This window comes from Daphnia magna, unplaced genomic scaffold (genome assembly GCF_020631705.1).
Source record: "Daphnia magna isolate NIES unplaced genomic scaffold, ASM2063170v1.1 Dm_contigs235, whole genome shotgun sequence".
NCBI classification, from domain to species: domain Eukaryota; kingdom Metazoa; phylum Arthropoda; class Branchiopoda; order Diplostraca; family Daphniidae; genus Daphnia; species Daphnia magna.
In genome coordinates this window covers 57231-71165 of record NW_025533194.1, presented here as the reverse complement: position 1 = coordinate 71165, position 13935 = coordinate 57231, and positions in this window count along the sequence as shown.

Sequence of the window (13935 nt, the reverse complement as noted above, 5' to 3'; positions counted from 1 at the left end):
TTCTATATGTAAACAGCATCAAATATACTTGTATTCAATGTGAATACACTGTTATACCATGAGTTTTTTACTTCTATATGTAAACAGCATCAAATATAATTGTATTAAATGTGAATACACTGTTATACCATGAGTTTTTACTTCTATATGTAAACAGCATCAAATATACTTGTATTCAATGTGAATACACTGTTATACCATGAGTTTTTACTTCTATATGTAAACAGCATCAAATATACTTGTATTCAATGTGAATACACTGTTATACCATGAGTTTTTACTTCTATACGTAAACTGCATGGAATATACTTGTATTCAATGTGAATACACTGTTATACCATGAGTTTTTACTTCTAAACGTAAACTGCATGGAATATACTTGTATTCAATGTGAATACACTGTTATACCATGAGTTTTTACTTCTATATGTAAACAGCATCAAATATACTTGTATTCAATGTGAATACACTGTTATACCATGAGTATTTACTTCTATATGTAAACAGCATCAAATATACTTGTATTCAATGTGAATACACTGTTATACCATGAGTTTTTACTTCTATACGTAAACTGCATGGAATATACTTGAATTCAATGTGAATACACTGTTATACCATGAGTTTTTACTTCTATACGTAAACTGCATGGAATATACTTGTATGCAATGTGAATACACTGTTATACCATGAGTTTTTACTTCTATAAGTAAACAGCATCAATTATACTTGTATTCAATGTGAATACACTGTTATACCATGAGTTTTTATTTCTATATGTAAACAGCATCAAATATACTTGTATTCAATGTGAATACACTGTTATACCACGAGTTTTTACTTCTATACGTAAACTGCATGGAATATACTTGTATTCAATGTGAATACACTGTTATACCATGAGTTTTTACTTCTATATGTAAATTGCATGGAATATACTTGTATGCAATGTGAATACACTGTTATACCATGAGTTTTTACTTCTATAAGTAAACAGCATCAATTATACTTGTTTTCAATGTGAATACACTGTTATTCCATGAGTTTTTACTTCTATATGTAAACAGCATCAAATATACTTGTATTCAATGTGAATACACTGTTATACCACGAGTTTTTACTTCTATACGTAAACTGCATGGAATATACTTGTATTCAATGTGAATACACTGTTATACCATGAGTTTTTACTGTTAAATTACTTGTTTTCTCTATCCAAACTTCATTTCCTGTTCGTTCACCTGTACAAGTGTTGAGAGATAACACTAGAGTGCGGTACTAGTCAGTTTTGACTGACAAGAGCCGGCGTCGTCTGCGCCGGTAGTGGTACCTCTTAATGTCTTTCTCTCCCTTGACAGGTAAGGTTCATCAACGTTTTTTTGTCCTCTCTCCATACATAGTTAACTTGTTCTGGCATATGTGAAATTGAACTGACCTCTTAATGTCTTTCTCTCCCTTGACAGTGGGTGTATTTTTGAAAAGACGTTCATTTGCCTGACTCCCAATAAAACGTGTGTTGCTCACACCATTGGTATCGGTCTTAGAATTAACAGGTTATGGGCCCAGAGTTCGCTCTATTTAACCGTTGCTTCATTCTCTCTAGACAACCACATTGTGAGCTGTAAGCACTATGTCTGGGTTTACATCAAAAGACGTGAGCCATATCGAGAGGCTCAAGGGTATCATCAACTTCCAGGTGTGGAAGTTTCAAATCAGCCTTACGTTGAAGAGCCACGAGCTGATGGACTTGGTGATGGGCACGGATGTTGAGCCTTCTCCCACAGAGATTGCAGGAGTTACGACCAACTTGGCTGCCATCAAAGCCTGGAGGCAAAGAGATAACACTGCACAGCTGTACATTTCCTCGAGCATCAACCCTGACCTACAGAATTCTTTCATCACAAGCCAGTCCGCAGCTCAAATGTGGCAAAGAGTAGTAAGCCAGTTTGAGCAGACAGCATCTGAGAACAAGCTCTTCTTGCTGCAACAATTCCTCAACTATCAATATAAGGAAGGCCATGACATCGTGAGCCATATCACGACCCTGGAGGTGATGGCCAATCAACTCAATGACATTGGGTCACCTGTCTCGGACGATCAAATTATCACCAAGGTGGCCTCGACTCTTCCACCATCCTATCGCCATGTGATTGCAGCTTGGGAAAATCTTGATGACAACAGGAAGACCCTCAACCTCCTTCGAGTACGGCTGATGAAGCAAGAAACTATGAATCAACAGGGTGCTGACGGAGATAGCAGTGATGCAGCGTTTTTTGCCAGAAGAACTGAAAGAAGAGTTGGTGGAGGTGCAACATCTGCCAATAGAGATCGAGCTGAAGCAGATAGGAAATGTGACTATTGCGGGAAGAAAAATCATGAAGAATCAAGATGCTGGAAGAAAAAGAAGGACATCAGACAAAGAGAAGAAACTTCCAATGCCAACGTTGCTTCAAGTGGAGGAGATTGGCCTCATGGATATGCATTTATCACCTTCTCGTTACTATCGAAGGTCAGAGGAGGTGGCAGTAGGGACTGGTATGCTGACTCAGGGGCGTCCCAACACATGAGCGACCAGCGCTGGATGTTTTCGTCCTACACTGAGGTCCCACCAGGCACCTGGCCAGTTAAGGGAATTGGTCTAGACAACGCCCCTCTTCAAGTTCATGGAGTTGGGCACATCCCAATCCGATCAAGAGTCGATGGAGTCTGGATTGATGCTGTCATCAAGGATGCTGTATACGTTCCAAGCCTTGGGGCGAATCTTTTCTCCATCAGATGTGCTACCAAGTTGGGAGCGGTATGCATATTCACTGGAAGGAGACTGAGCATCGCCATTGGTGAGAAGATTGTTGCTGTGGGAGCCTGCCAATCATCCCTGTACCGCCTGGACATTGAACCATCAAGAGCTGAAAAAGGAATGCAGTCCACAGTTGCCCAAATGGCGAGAGTGGTGGCCCAGCCCATCTCCACCTGGCACCATCGTCTCGGTCATGTTTCAACCAAAGTCATAAGAGAGATGGAAGCTATGAAGATGGTGGAGGACCTGGTCATCTTACCTGGGAGTGATCCTGAAGGCGTCTGCCCGGGCTGTGCGTATGGAAAGCTACATCGTCTTCCTTTCCCAACAGGTGGCAGGACCAGAGGCCAGAATGTCGGAGATTTGATTCACTCGGATGTCTGTGGGCCGATGTCAAAGACCTCACCTGGAGGTGCGCGCTTCTTTGTGTGCTTCAAGGATGACTACAGTGGCTACTGTATTGTCCGGTTTATGAAGAAGAAGTCTGAAGTACAGGAGCTGTTCCAACACTTTGTTGCTCTTGTTCACACCGAGACAGGAAGAGAGATTAAGACGCTAAGATCAGACAACGGTGGCGAGTACATGAGCAGCGAGTTCCAAAACTGGCTAAAGAAGAAAGGCATAAGACATGAGACCAGTGTTGCTAAGACACCGCAACAAAACGGCGTTGCGGAGAGGCAGTTTCGGACAATCACCGAGAAGGCCAGGTGTATGCTGCATTCATCAGGACTGTCAACCGACCTTTGGGCTGAGGCGACGAACACAGCTGTTTATATTCTCAACCGAGTCTATAGTAAAACAGCCCTGGAGAAGAAAACCCCGTACGAAATGTGGCACCAGAAAAAGCCTAACATGTCGCATGTTCGAGTGTTTGGATCGATCGCCTACGCTCATGTCCCAAGCGATGAGAGGGGGAAATTCGATCCGACTGGCATCAGATGCATCCATGTTGGATACTGCGAGACTCAAAAGGGTTTCCGTCTTTGGGATCCAGTGGCCAGAAGAGTTCGCATCTCTAGAGATGTCCTGTTTGAAGAGAAAACACCTTTCCCTTTAGTTGAAGATCCAGACATTGAGCCAGAGCGAGTGGTGAGAGTTCCTGTCGTCGCAGAAGATAGTGACCCGAGTGAAGAAGACAGTGACCCGTTTGAGGATTCTGTAGTAGAGTTGCCTGTCAGCACTACACCTGATGCTGAGGAAGAGAAAGCTGGAAGCGAAAAACCAAACGCTACCCAGCCGCGTGAGAAAGAAAAGCCTGTTCCTCACCAACCTATCCGTGCTTCAACTAGAATAGGCAGAGGCAGGCCAGCGCTGTCCTGGGCGGAAGAGTCTCAACTGCCAACGTATGCGGGTCTGGCTGCAGTGGGTGACACCATTGAGGAACCAAGAACATATCGGGAGGCCATTGAATCACCACAAGTTTCACATTGGTCAGTCGCCATGGAAGAAGAAATGGATTCCTTAAAGAAAAATGAAGTTTGGGACCTGATGGAGCTTCCAGTTGGAAAGAAGGTGATCCAGAGCAGATGGGTGTTCTCGTTGAAACGTGATAGCAATGGAGCAGTTCAACGTTTCAAAGCCAGGCTGGTTGCAAAGGGGTTTACACAGCGAGCGGGACTAGACTACGAGGAGACCTATAGCCCGGTTGTCAGACACGACTCTATCAGGACGGTAATAGCCCTTGCAGCAGCTATGGACCTTGAAATTGCCCAACTGGATGTGAAGACGGCATTCCTCTATGGGGACTTGAAGGAGGAGCTGTACATAGCGCAACCTGCTGGCTTCATCCTTCAGGACAAGGAGTATTTAGTGTGTCGTCTGAATAGGAGCCTTTATGGCCTGAAACAGGCGTCTCGAGCGTGGAATTCCAAGTTCAACGACTTCATCACTAAGTATGGCCTTACGCGAAGCACTGCAGATCCTTGCGTCTACTTTCAGCAGACCGAAACCGTCATTGTCATCATGGTGATCTGGGTGGATGACGCTCTGGTGTTCAGCAACCAGCAGTCCCACTTAGACGACATCGTCCACTACCTCGGCCGTCAATTTGAAATGACCTCTGGAAAGGCCGGATGTTTCGTGGGGATCCAGATAACGAGAGACAGAGAAAATAAGCTCATCAGTCTCCATCAAGAAGCCTATATCAAGAGAATCCTCTCAAAGTTTGGCATGGGCGACTGTAACCCAAGGAAGGTGCCTGCTGATCCTCACGCTCGTCTGTCAAAGCGTAGCTGTGACGAAGAAGAGTACCTGTGCCCCTATCGTGAGGCAGTCGGGTCGCTGATGTATGCCATGACCTGCACTAGACCTGATATTGCATTCTCTGTTAGTCAGGTGGCCCAGTTCTGCAGCAGCCCGAGTAGGAGCCATTGGGAAGCAGTCAAGAGAGTGTTCAGTTACCTAAATGGCACTCAGCGCTATGGATTAACATTCGGGATCAGCAGTGAAGGACGGTTGGTGGCGTATACGGACGCGGACTTTGCGGGTAATCTGGATGACCGCAGATCGACCAGTGGAAGCGTCCTGACGCTGAATGGAGGACCAATAGCCTGGGCAAGCCGCCTGCAGAAGTGTACGGCCCTATCGACAACTGAGGCGGAATATGTAGCAGCCAGCTCTACTGCAAAAGATGTCATTTGGCTTCGTCAGCTTTTGGGTGACATTGGCCACCGGCAGAACAAACCAACCCCCGTCTGGTGTGACAACCAAAGTGCTGTCCGCCTTGTACGAAACCCTGAATATCATCAAAGGACGAAGCATATTGATGTCAAGTATCATCACATCCGTGGGCTTCAGGAGGCGGGTGTAATTGATGTTGGCCACATCAGGACGGCGGAGCAGCTTGCTGACCCATTCACAAAAGGATTGGAGGCTGGAAGATTCAACTACCTTATTTCTAGTTTTGGTCTTGTCAATTCAGTTTGAGTGGGTGTGTTAAATTACTTGTTTTCTCTATCCAAACTTCATTTCCTGTTCGTTCACCTGTACAAGTGTTGAGAGATAACACTAGAGTGCGGTACTAGTCAGTTTTGACTGACAAGAGCCGGCGTCGTCTGCGCCGGTAGTGGTACCTCTTAATGTCTTTCTCTCCCTTGACAGGTAAGGTTCATCAACGTTTTCTTGTCCTCTCTCCATACATAGTTAACTTGTTCTGGCATATGTGAAATTGAACTGACCTCTTAATGTCTTTCTCTCCCTTGACAGTGGGTGTATTTTTGAAAAGACGTTCATTTGCCTGACTCCCAATAAAACGTGTGTTGCTCACACCATTGGTATCGGTCTTAGAATTAACATTTACTTCTATTTGTAAATTGCATGGAATATACTTGTATTCAATGTGAATACACTGTTACACCATGAGTTTTTACTTCTATATGTAAACTGCATCAAATATACTTGTATTCAATGTGAATACACTGTTATACCATGAGTTTTTACTTCTATATGTAAACTGCATGGAATATACTTGTATTCAATGTGAATACACTGTTCTACCATGAGTTTTTACTTCTATATGTAAAAAGCATCAAATATACTTGTATTCAATGTGAATACACTGTTATACCATGAGTTTTTACTTCTATATGTAAACAGCATCAAATATACTTGTATTCAATGTGAATACACTGTTATAACACGAGTTTTTACTTCTATACGTAAACTGCATGGAATATACTTGTATTCAATGTGAATACACTGTTATACCATGATTTTTTACTTCTATATGTAAACAGAATCAAATATACTTGTATTCAATGTGAATACACTGTTATACCATGAGTTTTTACTTGTATACGTAAACTGCATGGAATATACTTGTATTCAATGTGAATACACTGTCATACCATGAGTTTTTAATTCTTTACGTAAACTGCATGGAATATACTTGTATTCAATGTGAATACACTGTTATACCATGAGTGTTTACTTCTATATGTAAACAGCATCAAATATACTTGTATTCAATGTGAATACACTGTTATACCATGAGTTTTTACTTCTATATGTAAACTGCATGTAATATACTTTTATTCAATGTGAATACACTGTTATACCATGAATTTTTATTTCTATATGTAAACAGCATCAAATATACTTGTATTCAATGTGAATACACTGTTATACCATGAGTTTTTACTTCTATATGTAAACAGCATCAAATATAATTGTATTAAATGTGAATACACTGTTATACCATGAGTTTTTACTTCTATATGTAAACAGCATCAAATATACTTGTATTCAATGTGAATACACTGTTATACCATGAGTTTTTACTTCTATATGTAAACAGCATCAAATATACTTGTATTCAATGTGAATACACTGTTATACCATGAGTTTTTACTTCTATATGTAAACAGCATTAAATATACTTGTATTCAATGTGAATACACTGTTATACCATGAGTTTTTACTTCGATATGTAAACAGCATGAAATATACTTGGTTTCAATGTGAATACACTGTTATACCACGAGTTTTTACTTCTATACGTAAACTGCATGGAATATACTTGTATTCAATGTGAATACACTGTTATACCATGAGTAATTTTACTAATACTCTGTTATACCATGATTTAAACAGCATGAAATATACTTGTATTCAATGTGAATACACTGTTATACCATGAGCAAACATCATATACTTTATTCATAACTTTATCAATTAATACACGTACTCATACTTCTATACAATTGCATGGAATATACTTGTATTCAATGTGAATACACTGTATATACCACGAGTTTTTACTTCTATACGTAAACTGCATGGAATATACTTGTATTCAATGTGAATACACTGTTATACCATGAGTTTTTACTTCTATATGTAAACTGCATGGAATATACTTGTATTCAATGTGAATACACTGTTATACCATGAGTTTTTACTTCAAATATACTGTATAATGGAATACACTGTTATTAACGATAATATTATTCAATGTGAATACACTGTTATACCATGAGTTTTTACTTCTATACGTAAACTGCATGGAATATACTTGTATTCAATGTGAATACACTGTTATACCATGAGTGTTTACTTCTATATGTAAACAGCATCAAATATACTTGTATTCAATGTAAATACACTGTTACACCCTGAGTTTTTACTTCTATATGTAAACTGCATGGAATATACTTGTATTCAATGTGAATACACTGTTGTACCATGAATTTTTACTTCTATTCGTATACTGCATCAAATATACTTGTATTCAATGTGAATACACTGTTATACCATGAGTTTTTACTTCTATATGTAAACAGCATCAAATATACTTGTATTCAATGTGAATACACTGTTATACCATGAGTTTTTACTTCTATATGTAAACAGCATCAAATATACTTGTATTCAATGTGAATACACTGTTATACCATGAGTTTTTACTTCTATAAGTAAACTGCATGGAATATACTTGTATTCAATGTGAATACACTGTTATACCATGAGTTTTTACTTCTATATGTAAACTGCATGGAATATACTTTTATTCAATGTGAATACACTGTTATACCATGAGTTTTTACTTCTATATGTAAACAGCATCAAATATACTTGTATTCAATGTGAATACACTGTTATACCATGAGTTTTTACTTCTATATGTAAACAGCATCAAATATACTTGTATTCAATGTGAATACACTGTTATACCATGAGTATTTACTTCTATATGTAAACAGCATCAAATATACTTGTATTCAATGTGAATACACTGTTATACCATGAGTTTTTACTTCTATACGTAAACTGCATGGAATATACTTGAATTCAATGTGAATACACTGTTATACCATGAGTTTTTACTTCTATACGTAAACTGCATGGAATATACTTGTATGCAATGTGAATACACTGTTATACCATGAGTTTTTACTTCTATAAGTAAACAGCATCAATTATACTTGTATTCAATGTGAATACACTGTTATACCATGAGTTTTTACTTCTATATGTAAACAGCATCAAATATACTTGTATTCAATGTGAATACACTGTTATACCACGAGTTTTTACTTCTATACGTAAACTGCATGGAATATACTTGTATTCAATGTGAATACACTGTTATACCATGAGTTTTTACTTCTATATGTAAATTGCATGGAATATACTTGTATGCAATGTGAATACACTGTTATACCATGAGTTTTTACTTCTATAAGTAAACAGCATCAATTATACTTGTATTCAATGTGAATACACTGTTATTCCATGAGTTTTTACTTCTATATGTAAACAGCATCAAATATACTTGTATTCAATGTGAATACACTGTTATACCACGAGTTTTTACTTCTATACGTAAACTGCATGGAATATACTTGTATTCAATGTGAATACACTGTTATACCATGAGTTTTTACTTCTATTTGTAAATTGCATGGAATATACTTGTATTCAATGTGAATACACTGTTACACCATGAGTTTTTACTTCTATATGTAAACTGCATCAAATATACTTGTATTCAATGTGAATACACTGTTATACCATGAGTTTTTACTTCTATATGTAAACTGCATGGAATATACTTGTATTCAATGTGAATACACTGTTCTACCATGAGTTTTTACTTCTATATGTAAAAAGCATCAAATATACTTGTATTCAATGTGAATACACTGTTATACCATGAGTTTTTACTTCTATATGTAAACAGCATCAAATATACTTGTATTCAATGTGAATACACTGTTATAACACGAGTTTTTACTTCTATACGTAAACTGCATGGAATATACTTGTATTCAATGTGAATACACTGTTATACCATGATTTTTTACTTCTATATGTAAACAGCATCAAATATACTTGTATTCAACGTGAATACATTGTTATACCATGAGTTTTTACTTCTATATGTAAACTGCATGTAATATACTTTTATTCAATGTGAATACACTGTTATACCATGAATTTTTATTTCTATATGTAAACAGCATCAAATATACTTTTATTCAATGTGAATACACTGTTATACCATGAGTTTTTACTTCTATATGTAAACAGCATCAAATATAATTGTATTAAATGTGAATACACTGTTATACCATGAGTTTTTACTTCTATATGTAAACAGCATCAAATATACTTGTATTCAATGTGAATACACTGTTATACCATGAGTTTTTACTTCTATATGTAAACAGCATCAAATATACTTGTATTCAATGTGAATACACTGTTATACCATGAGTTTTTACTTCTATATGTAAACAGCATCAAATATACTTGTATTCAATGTGAATACACTGTTATACCATGAGTTTTTACTTCTATATGTAAACAGCATGAAATATACTTGGTTTCAATGTGAATACACTGTTATACCACGAGTTTTTACTTCTATACGTAAACTGCATGGAATATACTTGTATTCAAAGTGAATACACTGTTATACCATGAGTTTTTACTTCTATATGTAAACTGCATGGAATATACTTGTATTCAATGTGAATACTCTGTTATACCATGAGTTTTTACTTCTATATGTAAACAGCATCAAATATACTTGTATTAAATGTGAATACACTGTTATACCATGAGTTTTTACTTCTATATGTAAACAGCATCAAATATACTTGTATTCAATGTGAATACACTGTTATACCATGAGTTTTTACTTCTATATGTAAACAGCATCAAATATACTTGTATTCAATGTGAATACACTGTTATACCATGAGTTTTTACTTCTATATGTAAACAGCATCAAATATACTTGTATTCAATGTGAATACACTGTTATACCATGAGTTTTTACTTCTATATGTAAACAGCATGAAATATACTTGGTTTCAATGTGAATACACTGTTATACCACGAGTTTTTACTTCTATACGTAAACTGCATGGAATATACTTGTATTCAATGTGAATACACTGTTATACCATGAGTTTTTACTTCTATATGTAAACTGCATGGAATATACTTGTATTCAATGTGAATACTCTGTTATACCATGAGTTTTTACTTCTATATGTAAACAGCATCAAATATACTTGTATTCAATGTGAATACACTGTTATACCATGAGTTTTTACTTCTATATGTAAACAGCATCAAATATACTTGTATTCAATGTGAATACACTGTTATACCATGAGTTTTTACTTCTATACGTAAACTGCATGGAATATACTTGTATTCAATGTGAATACACTGTTATACCATGAGTTTTTACTTCTATACGTAAACTGCATGGAATATACTTGTATTCAATGTGAATACACTGTTATACCATGAGTGTTTACTTCTATATGTAAACAGCATCAAATATACTTGTATTCAATGTGAATACACTGTTATACCACGGTCTACCAGGAGAGGTACCCAAACGCCATGGCAGCAGACTAATCAAGGGACTCAGAAGCTTCCCTAATTTGCCGCTAGGATCGCGGGCGTAGCTTGGTCCCAACTCTCCAAAGCTTGGCGGGTATACGAACTACGATCAATTGAATTTCGAAACATATGATATGGTTTGAAATACATTTCTCAATTTTTTTGCAATTATAACTGGGTTTTTATTGAAAGTTAAAAAAACTTGTAAAAGGTTACAATATCACATTTAGGAAATATGTTTGACAATTAAAGAAAATAATGTCGTAAATAAAGACATACGCAGGCAGCATTTCGATTTCGACTAAAATAATTCACAATTTCGATCATTTTCTTGACTGATGTCGTTGACTGGTTATCTTCGACACTTCCTCGTTCTTCTTCCACTTTGCTTGGAATCGAAAACGAATGACTACATATTCATATACAAGACAAGGGACAAGGGATTTTTTGTGGGCAGGGCAACAGATTGAGTAGATGGTAAAATGGGATGCTTTTTCAAAAACCTTTTCAAATGAATCTCAAATGTAGCTCCCTTCCTGACTAAAATGATTCATCAGCATTGTCTCGATCGATGAAATTAGAAAAAACATGTTAGGTGTTACTTTTTTGAGGCCACCTTTATCTCGTAAAACAATAAGCCTGTTAGGAAACGAAGAATTTTCGGGAAGGTCTTCATCCGTTGTTAACGATTTCCAACATTCATCACAAGATCCAATAAGATTGCGCCTCGAATGCAAGACGTAGCCAGCAAGATCGTAAACGACATCATCAATGCATTTGTTGTACGCGGACATATTAAACACAGTTCCGTCGATCATAGACATTCCGTTTGCAAGTCTGTCCTTAAGAGCTTGCTTTCTGGCCTTTGCTTCCTTCTTGTCTTTTTAAATCGATTCAGCATACAGTCCTTGTAGGACGTTAACAACGACATTCGTTCCTCTTCGACGTTTGCATGGGCAATAGTCGTTTTGGTAGGGTAGTAGACGCAAAGCATGCGAAAAAGCGCCAGAAAGGAGTGTACGGTTGGCGTCTCGGTACCACCACCAGCCTGACGAATGATTCCGAAAAATCGCTGACGAAAATCTAAAGTTAGTTATCAGTGATCTGATTTAAATTTTAACGTAAGCATACCTCTATGCAATCCTGATTTAGTTTTCCTGTCAAGACGAATTCATAATTGATCTCGCTCGAAAAAAGGTGCTCGGTCAATTCGATGGTACTGAACACTGTGACTCTTAATGCCTCCAACGTTGTCTGTGAAGCGAACGGCTTTAGATTTGTTGCATCGGAAGCAAGTTCAGTTTCCCACAATGCCTCCAACAACGATTCCAATATCTAGTCACGCAAAATGATAAACAAGATTTATGAAACAGGTTAATAAACAAAATAATACCAGTTAACTAAAAGTTAGGATTATACGGAAAGCTGGAGCAATATAGTTAAGTAGGCTTGTCCAATACCTTTCTGTCTTTTTTCCATGACGTCCTACGGATGGATTTTTGATAGCAACGTCCATTCATTACATCAAAAGCATCATTGATAATGCTGACCATTTCCTCCGTTCCAATGGTATCTGCAAGATAAATTATTGTTACGTGTCAAGCTGCAGTTATTCTACTTATTTGATTTAACCTACCCTCAAAAGATGCCTTCGTATTTTCTAGTTTTCGAAAATACTGAAATGCAGTAGCAACTGATTTTGATAAAATCTGTGCGGCTAATCTCACATTCATTTTTTCGAACGACGTCGGGTAAAGATGAGATTCTGTCAGCTTATGAAGTCCACTGAGGGGAGTTCCAGCTATCCTGCTGGTTTTAAACAGCAATTCGAAGTCACTGAATTTCACCGCTTTACCTTTGAACTAAAAGAGATAGGATATTGAATATATCTTTACGAGAATTGGAAAAAATGGTAAATTAAAGATCCAAATATAACGTAAAATACCTGGACGGTTTTCACTGCAAAAATGTTGTTTCTTATTGTTTTTAGCAGGTGTGGGACATCAACCAAAAAGTAAATCGATGATTCTTCAAGTGTGGGGTGGTCGAATGAAGTTGTGTCTTTGTTTCCGTCATCATCGACGTCAGACATAGCTGATCTCGGACAGGTATCTTGCTCGTTTTCTCTACCATCAGTGAAGGTATTATGGATTGATGAGAATTTACCTGTGATGCCGCATAGTCGCATTACCGTTTTATTTGTTTGCGCCCCATCACAAACGACTGACTTCACAATCGCACCATTTTGATGAAGAACGGTTATTGCCCTGGCCATGAGTTGGTGGATAACTCCACCAGGACAAGCTCCTTTGGTCGCATAGCAGGCGATTGGCTGGATCCACGAATATCAATAGGGTCTGAAAATCAAAACTAGTGCATGGTCCGCTAATTCACCCTCGTGTTTCTTTAACGTGATGGGTTCACTGAACCCATCATCTTCTCCGTAATCAACAAAGCCCTCGAAAACTAATTTCATTGGGTCAAAAGAAACATCACCAGCTATGGTCATTTCATCCCACACCAAACTACCGTAACACATACTCTTTGGCTTTCCAGATATAAACGTCTTAATTGACGATAAAGCAAAACTATTAAGGCCAAATTTACATGGCACGCAGCTTAATAGCCGACGGATAGTCTCTGGACAAGGGAGAGGGAGAATGTTGGTGGCTCTTAAATGATCATATGTAGATTTGCTCTTGATGCGGAGTAACACGCATTCTAAATGAAATTCAGTGTGGGGAACCGTCACCAGGAGGCGATAGGGGGGCAAGAGA